At 33.9% G+C, this 9,751-nt stretch overlaps 2 pseudogenes; both read left to right on the forward strand.

The window, feature by feature from the left end:
* The first annotated feature begins 2,544 nt into the window (after nt 1–2,544).
* Nucleotides 2,545–6,518, forward strand: LOC143398261 (putative tripartite motif-containing protein 49B; annotated as a pseudogene).
* A 170-nt stretch (nt 6,519–6,688) lies between these two features.
* On the forward strand, nt 6,689–8,959 carry LOC143398262 (tripartite motif-containing protein 51 pseudogene; annotated as a pseudogene).
* Nucleotides 8,960–9,751: the final 792 nt, after the last annotated feature.

The raw sequence follows: 9,751 nt of genomic DNA on the forward strand, positions 1-9,751 counted from the left end.
ATGTGTGAGATCCTATATTTAGTGTTCAGTACTTAAAAAAACACTTTTCTGAATGGTAAATATTTTTAAATCAAATTTGTTGTTCTTCCAAAGAGTAACAGTAAAATTATTTAAAAAATATCTTTACATAGTGGAGTACAATATGCTGGATGATAATTCTTTTTTTTCCACCTCATATGTGAAATTTAACTTTTCTCTAAAGTGTTTACAGCATTTTGATCTTTTCTTTTTTTTAATGCATTCTTTACTATTTATCCCAGATTTATTATAATACAGTCATCTCTTAGTATTAGTAACCTGTAAATTAAAAAAAAATCTGTATTTTCTCGAGTCCTTTATATGAAATGGTGAAATATTTACACATAATCTACACACTTCAAATATCTCGGGGTTACTTATGCAATCTAATAAATGAATGTAAAAGTTATGTTATACTGTATTGTTCAGGAAATAAAAAGTCTGAACAAAACATGTTCAACATATTGTGTGTGTGTGTGTGTGTGTGTGTGTGTGTGTGTATATATATATATATATATATATATATATATATATATATATATATACTGAATTCATAAATGCAGAACCCACAGGTATAGAGGGCCTACTGTAACTACTACTGTATTAATATTTGCACCTTGAGTGTATTTAGAAGTTTTATTTTTAAATGATATAAATGCTGTCCCTTTATAGCTTGAACTTTTGAACTTAATTTTAAATGACTAAGACAGCGGTGAGAACTGCAAACAGTGGCAATAGGGGCATGAAAAGTTTCCCTGAAATATCCAACACCAAGAGTCAGAACCCAAGTATTTGACCAATAATTTATTTTAAGACATAGTTTTATGAGGCTGATTGTCTTTCATTTGATGCATCTTAAGTTATAAAATTTTTTCTAGTTAATAATTGTGAATTACCTCTGAAGTCTATCAGCATTACAATATTTTTCTATTTTCCTCTTAAATTCATCAGTGTTACTAAGAACTGGAAGATCAACTACTCAGCATTGCTAGAATAAAGATTTCTGTTAAGATATGATTATGCATATTTTAGATTAAAATAAGTCTTCTCAGGCTGTGGCTGTGGCTCAGTGGTAGCGCACTTGCCTGGCAAGTGTGAGGCAGGGAGTTCGATTCTTAGCACCACATATAAATAAATAAAAATAAAGATCTATTTAAAAAAAGCAAATAAGTGTTTTAAAAAAAATAAAATCAAATAAGTCTTCTCTTTTGTTTTAAAAAAATGAAGAGGAACATGTAACTTTAACTGTGCTCCAATTTTTCTGCCAGAAATCAGGATTATAATTGTTAGAGTACCCAAGAAATAAGGTTGTGATGAAAATAGCATGTTGATTGTAATAAGATTATTTTTTAAAAATAATTTATCTAGTTTTTTAATCCTCAAGATTAAAAGAGAAACAAAACCAAACAAACAAAAAACATTTTTTTATTATTTCTTACCCTTACAGAAAACCTAGATTGGTTTTATTTTTTGAATTGATGTGGTTTATGTGTGCAATGGTTAAGGTGAATTGTCACCTTGGTTGGATTAAGAAATAAAGAAGATTTAGAGATTTCTGGGTGGGTCAAGAGGGTGTGTCTAGGAATGATTAGCATATGGGATAGCCAACTGAAATGAAGATTCTTCCTAACTGGGGGCAATACAGTCCAATAGGGTGATGGATTGGATGGAATAAAAGTAGGAAGAAGAAAGAAGCAACAGCAGATGCCATCTTGATTCTTTTTGAACTGTTTCTTGATTGCTGTTTTGAGCATCTGAAATTGTCTGATTCTGGCTTCTTCACTCTTCCAAAGCAGACTCTGCCAGTGATTCCCTAGGGAGTTTCCAGAAACTTGCAGTCTTTGACTTGGAATTGATCCCTCTTGTTTTGAAGCTTAAGCCTCTTGAACTGTACAGCTACTTGTTCTTCCAACTCTCCAGCCTGCAGGCATCCTTTGTGGAACACCCAACTTCTGGTCGACCTAAAAAAATACCGTTTTATAATTATACTTCCTATTGGTTTCAAATATATATATTTGATTTTGTGAGTTTTACTTTTAAAGAGCTGGGCTCTTTCTAGTGAACTTCTCATACTTCATTGGCCCAAGTAGACTTTCCTCAATAAACCTGCTTTCATTTTCCTTTTATTGAAAAGATGAATGGAAACAATTATAATTGTTTGTAGTCCCCTTATGACCCAAGTCCTACACCCACAGCCAGATGATTAATATTCAAATTTCTATTCTGGTGGGAGCAGAAACTCAGTATGGCAGGAATATGAGTTATCTAATCAGAATTATGCCTGACATAAAGCTGAAGGCTCTCCTTGTGCATCAGTTCTTTTGTGTTATACAATAGAGTTTGTACTACTTTAATGACCATTTTTTAAGAAAATTAAAATGTAGTTATTACTCCCCAGGTATGGGTCTGAAGAACCATTTTGCCTAATCAGGCTCAGAAATAACATGTTGCTTCTTCTTCTTCTTCTTCTTCTTCTTCTTCTTCTTCTTCTTCTTCTTCTTCTTCTTCTTCTTCTACTTCAAAAATATGGATTCCAGAATCAAGCAAGCCTTCCGGAAGGAAATCATCTACCCTATCTGCATGAAGTACTTTATAGATCCAGTCACCTTAGCCTGTGGGCACAGCTTTTGTAGGCCCTGTATCTACCTTGGCTGGCATGATCTCTCAGTTCTTGTTACCTTCTCTGTATGCAAGCAGATGGTACAGAAGAGAGACTTTAAAACAAATGTTTGTGTGAAGAAACTGGCAGCCCTGACCAGGAAAAAAATAAAAACAGTCTTTGGCAATTTCTGAGCTTGGAGTAACACATGCGTGAGGCTCATAAGGAGATGAAGAAGATTTTCTGTGAAGAAGACAAGAACTTTCTCTGTTTGCTCTGCTCTAAATCCCAGGAGTATGAAGCTCACACACATGGCCAATTGAAAGTGCTGGTGAGGAGCACAGGGAAAGTGATTTCTCTGAAGATTCATTCTTAAAAGATCAAAGAAATCAACATGGGTCTGTTTTCTTGGGGGAACAGATGACTCTATGTTTCCCATTCAGAATGCCTTCTGGGTTCCAAGTCTCAGGCTTCCCATATTTGACAAACATCTGAAAGGAACAAAGAAAACATAATGACCCTATTATTTTCAATTAGGTTAATTTATCTCTCATTTCTGATTTCTTCCCTATGTGAAGGTCTGAATGTTACACAATTTTTTTGCTGCTTCTCTAACTTATGGTTCTTGTACAGAAGAATCTGCTGAAGAAAATGCAATGTTTATGGGAAAAATATTGTGAAAGTCACAGAAACCTGGCCATGGAGATATTGACTATGGACCTATGGGAGGTTAGTGCTATACTTCTGCCTTCAACATAAACTTAGGGGTCATATATGCAATATTTAAAGTAGGAAATAGATCTGAAACTCTAGTGTTCTCTAGGATTGAACAAGAAAGGGGAGGAGTCAATAGTAAAAGTATTTCCTCAGTTTCTAGTTATACCAGTTTGGCCCTTAGATAGGGTTTCTATTTGAGACACAGATATTATCAAAATCACTCTGCTTTACTACATGTAAAGGTACACTTAGTACTTACACAACAGGTATAAAAAACTAGGCCATTTCAAAATGTCATATGTGCTGGGATGATGTAAATGGCAGGCAAAAGTGGCATTTGGTAGTTACTGAAAATTCAAATGTAGCTTCCAAAGCAGATTAAGCTGACTGCTAGTGAAAAATAAGTGGTCATAAATGGGTGCAAAATTTCAGAGAGAGGGATAAATGGTTCAAATATAAGAACAGTCTGAAATTACTCCAAAGAATTAATATTTAACAACATAAAATAAAGTATGGAGGGGAAATATGATTAGTGAAGCAGCTTTGTGTTTGAGTAGAAGATTACAAATTTGAGAATAATTTTTAAATAACTTATTTTCTTTGTGGATGTTTATCCTGAGTGTCTTATAATTTAAATTAAAATTAATTTAAAAATTGTTTCATAATAACTCTATTACAAATAATAAGCTAAATAACATGCAGAAAACAAGGCTGCAAAAATCTTTTATTGGAAAGGTTAAGATACAAATCAGAAAGGAAAATGACCATCATGTAATAAGTAAAATTCTTGATATATTAGAGCACAATAACATTTTTTAGACTAATTAAGCAGGAAAGGTGAAAATGAGTAAAGGAGCACAGACTGCAAATTAGGTTTCAATTTTAAATAGTTGGTGGCAAAATTTTTAACTAAAAAAATACTTTAAGATTCAGTTCTGAAGAGGAACATAGCCATAGAATTTCAACCCAGAGAGAAGCACATGATAAATAATTGCACTGGTATATTGGGAGGGAGGTTACTGAAGTTATGGTGAAGTTGATGTCATAGATTGGAATGACTTTTGAAGAGAATTTAAGAAAATGGTCTCAGAGAGATAATAAGATCAGGTGCTAAATGACACTTCAGTATTACAGTTAGCTGGGTGAAGTGCTTGGAGATGACTATTGTACTCTGAAGTTACAGTATGTAGGTGTAAGTGACTTGGCTTAAACTCAAGAAGAGTGAAAGGATTTCAATCTATTCATTGTAGTCTAAAGTCCTTAAGTATGAAATGGGTCATGTTTCCTCACATATGGGTTGGAAAGGATAAAACAAATTTTTTTGTGTGTGTGTGGATTGTTTTAGAAAACTCTTTATCATGAATTAAGTGAATGTAACCTGTTGATTAAAACTGTTGGCCATGATGCAGAGAAAAGGACATGGTAGTGCAGTCTTGTAATCTCAGCTGATTGGGAGGCTAAGGCAGAAAGATTACAAGTTTGAGTCTAGCCTCAGCAAATTAATTAGAAAGAAAGAAACGAGCCATGAGTATTTGTAAAAAAGGAAAGGAATAAAAATTTGTGGATTCTGAAAGTTTGACAAGATGAAGGCTTAAATATGATTGTTAATAATACAAATAAGAATCTGGGAGTTTATTTTATTTTTTGTTTGTCCTTTTAAAATACACATGACAGTAGAATGTACTTTGACCTATTATTCATACTTAGATTATAACTTATTCTGATTAGAATCCCATTCTTGTGATAGTACATGATGTGGAATTCCAATGGTGGAATATTGATATATAAACATAGGAAAGTGAAGTCCTAGAATTAGGGAGTTTCAACAGGATTTAGAGGGATAGGTTCATATTTTGATGAATTTAATTTTACTGCAGAACTACATAAATTTAAGAAGAGAAGCAATCAGAGTTGAATATGGGAAGATGCCTCCATTTTACTATGAGGAAGAATGGCATCATTCAGACAGGATGCAGAAAGAGAGGAAAGATATTTTTGAGCAGCTCAAAGAGAGTAAAACCAGAATGATTCATATGACAGAGATCTCAAGAGAAACTGAAGGAAATATGCCACAGACAAGATGTGGAGTCACTCCAGGTAACTACTGATACATGGGAATATAGGACAGGCATGTATAGCTATTGCATTTCACAACTGAAATCCACTTTCCTTGTTGCTTCAAATTTGGTTGTACAAACATATTTCTCCACAACTGTGATTACTTTGCTACGAGGTCACTTCTTCCAAGAAATTCTAAAAACAAGGATCCCTCCTATGTTATCTGTAAGTAACAAAAATGTATGGAATGATTAATGGATAGTCCCCTTCTGAAAATCAACAACATATTTGGGACTTTTAGAAATTCACCAAGTAGTAAGCTGCACATGGGTATTCTTGTTAATTCACAGACGTAACAAGATGGGGTGATTCAGGAATATTGACCTTATTGCTACTGCTTTGTGTCTGCTCACCTGAGACACAGGGTCTTTAGACAATTGCTGCAATTTATTTATGGTTGCAGCAGAACCCAGACTCCACAGCATCATCCCCTCCCACACACACAGAATATTGCAGAACCACACTTTACCAGGATTCTATAGTGGACTGTGTTCTATTGAGTAGAAAAGAAGTTGGAAATGCACCCTAGGATGGAAGACAGAACTTCTTGGAAACTAGTAGCTTCTGGAGCTGATTCAAAAATCTCACACTGTACTTAATGATAGAGGGATCTTGTAAAAATCACACAGAATTTTTATTTTTCTTTTCCGAGGTCATTGGAGACACAATGTACAGGTGAATGTTTACATGCCTCCCAACAGATCCTTTTGCAATTTTTACAGTACTTGTCAGGACTATTACAGCACATGATTCATTGGAATACTCAGTCCCTCTTGTCATTGATCTACATTTTTCTTCCCCCACCTAATTTGACATCTTTCTTAGTTCTCATTCTCAGTAATTTTAGGAGTAGCTTCAATAAAAATGTTGCAAAAGAGAAATTATTTCAAAATCCTTTCATTCCTGGTTTTCTTTCCAGTTCTGGAAAGCCTATGCAGATGAAGGAGAAATACTAAGTGTACACAAGGCTGATGAAGTCAAACACCTCACAGAGCTAATAGTGGGAACACAGGCTAACAGGAGAGGTAGAGTGCTCCAATGTGTGAAACCTCTAGAGATTTGTTAATTTTGTATGTATAAGTTGACAGTTTAAAATGATAGTTGAAATAAACTTAAAGCATTAGAACTCTGTGGGTTCTCCAGGCTAGCTCAGCTCCAGAAACCAGATATCACTGCCTAGAATTCTTCTGACAGTCTCCCTGTGAAGGAGGCAATAGCCAGTTCTAGTTCTTAGAGATGCTTTTGACTGCAGATAGGGAGATTTCAGTGTAGACTGGAAATGGACACCAGATTTTTACTCTTATATATATGCAAGTGAACAGAAAACTAAGCATATTTACAGAATTTGAGGAGAAACAGAAAGGATTAAAATGGATTTCAACAGCATTTAAAATATATTTAAATATTTAGGAAATGTGAATAAGAATTAATTTCACAAAGTGATGATTTCTGTATTTCCACACCTGTGTGTTGCTAGAATTCTTATAAAGGGTCATATCAAGAAAAGTCATGATTTTCTGACTTCACTGCATCTTCCTTATTGCAGGATTGAATCTATGCAGCTGTATATAGCCCAGTCTCTGAATCCAGAACTCAGTGCAGGGCCCATCACTGGATTAATCCACAGCTCAATTGCTTTCAAGGTAAACATAAGCGCTTTGGCAGTATTCTCCTATGTATTATTTGTTCTTAGGACCACATGGGTGGTATTTCCCTTTTATTAAATATCTTACTTATTTTTATAAATAAATAATATGACTACAAATCCTTGAGTATGTATCTATAGTCAAATTTACAGTATAAAGAGTGAAAAATAAAAAAAAAAACTACATAAATATAATCCAGGCTCATATGTCCTGAGGTATATATAAAATAAGCAATATAAAAATTGGTAATTTTAATAAACAGAGCTATACTCAGATTTAAGTTTCATTATTCAATTTCACAAACAAATTTATGCAGTTGTTCAGTACATTCAGTATTTTAAAAAAATGGCCCTGGCATTTTAACTTGGGGCCTCCCACATATTAGGCAAGCACCCTACCAGTTAGCCAGATATGCAGCCCCCAGTATTTTTTGTAACAGAGTCTCATGAATTTGCCCAAGCTGGCATTGAACTTTTCATTGCTTATCCCAGTCTTCTGGGATTTCAGACATAAGCCACCTTACTCTGCTAAATTTGAATTGTTAGGAGAAGCTTTACCATGGGTATATATGATGTATATGACATAAAATTTTGAATAGCTATAGAAAATCTAAGAAAATAAATCAACTTTATCACCAAGAAAGGAAAATAAAAATAAAAATGATTTCAGTTTGCTCAATATAAAAAGCTACATGTTAAATCTCATAAATTCAGGGCAGTGCAGAACATGCAGAAAACTTAGGGATAGTGAAAAGATTTGCATAAATAAATATTAAATTATTCTTTCTAAAATTACAAGATTTGAGGAATAACAGAAAGGATTGAAGTGGATTCCAGCAGCATGTACAATATATTTGAATATTTAGAAAATGTGAATAAGAATTAATTTCATAAAGTGATACTTTCTAAAATATATAAATAGATTTTTATACAGTTGCTTATAAAAGCTTACAATAGAGAAAATCTTCACCTCTCGTCCACAGAATGACACCTTTTTTTTTGAAATAGGAATATTTTTCTGATACTTATTTTTATGTCTCCAGAGAGTTCAGGACATCCTCTCTGTAGCTATTTTGAAACAAAAATAAAATTAAAAGATATTGGTTTCATATTCGACTCAATATTTGATTTTTCACGTTGTCAACAAATTTATGAGTCTGTGGTAAGGAATTTATTTGTTCTGTAGAATTACTATTCATGCCCATAATTTATTAGATTTTCACATTCAAAATCATTGTTGCTGTTACAATATCACATTTCTCAGTAATATCATTTCTTCACAGGAAGACTTTTTTTAAAGACTTTAACTTCTTATTTTTTACATTCATATCTGCAATATTTTTCTTACAGTTGCTATTACTCTGTGTCCTGAAAGAGCCAACTGCCACGTCTTCCTATAAAGAGAGTTGAGAAGCATGAATGTTGGATGTGATCCACAAGGTGCCTCCTGGATCAACCCAACATCAGAATGCTTTCTTGCGTGGGGTACTCAGACTTTTACCATTGGCAGATATTACTGGGAGGTGAAGTGGGAGACCCTTGAAACTGGGCAACTCTTGGAACTAGGTTTTTGGAGTCTGTAATGATTATTGGAAAAAGAACAGAAATTACAAGATGGATGAGGTGGAGGGGCTCTTACTTCTTGGATGTGTTAAGGAAGGTTTCTATTGAACTCTCTTTACCACCTCCCCAATTGTACTTCAATATGTACCAAGGCCCATTAGCCAAATAGGAGTATTTCTGGGTTATGAAGTTAGAACTGTGAGCTTTATTAATGTTGCTCAAATTTGCTGATATACAGGATTCATTCCTGGACCTTTTCTCCCTATCTTTAGCTTGTTTTCTGCTGTAGTCACTTCTGACCAGACATAGATAAGGACTATGCCCCAATGTATGGGAAATTCAATATCTAAGGAAGCCCTCCACCTTGGGTCTTATCAAACATGACAAACAGGTTGCATTTTGTTAACTTTACATTCCTTCTAATGTTGTGAAAACCTATTTAATGTGTTATTAAATATGGTGATAATATTAAAAGCCCATATATTCCTAAAATTTATGATTTTAAAAAATTTATTCATTTGAGGAATATAATTGCCTATGGTACATGAAACAGAATATACTTTCTGGTTTTACTTTATTTCTGAACTGTCACAAATGAAAGAATAGATACAGTATGATTTAATAAAGTTAAAATTCAACCTAAGAGAACATGTCTTTTTCTCTAACCAAACAAGCATAACCATAAAGACTCAATGGTTGTAAGAACATAATTTTCTCCCTTCTTTTTTATCTAACTTTAATTTACTCATCTTGGTCCATTTTCTGTTGTTTTCACACAAAATCTGCAACTGAGTAAATTATAAAGAAAAGATTTACTTAACTCACAGTTCTGAAAAGAGGTAAGTTCTAGGTCATGGTGCCTCAGTTTCTGGTGTGTTTCATGATAAATATGCTCATAGCAGAGAAGAAGAAGGAGAAATCTTTCAGTGCAGAATGTTGGAGGACAGGGGTGGCATCCTTCATAACAATGCACTTTCTTAAAAATAACTCTCCAAGGGCCCAGAATTCACTCTTTTATTTAGGTTCAGTCCCAGGAGAAAGGCACTGATCATTTTTCATGACTTAAAGGCCCCATCCCCAAACACCACTGC

The sequence above is a fragment of the Callospermophilus lateralis genome, chromosome 4, assembly GCF_048772815.1.
Source record: "Callospermophilus lateralis isolate mCalLat2 chromosome 4, mCalLat2.hap1, whole genome shotgun sequence".
Taxonomy (NCBI): domain Eukaryota; kingdom Metazoa; phylum Chordata; class Mammalia; order Rodentia; family Sciuridae; genus Callospermophilus; species Callospermophilus lateralis.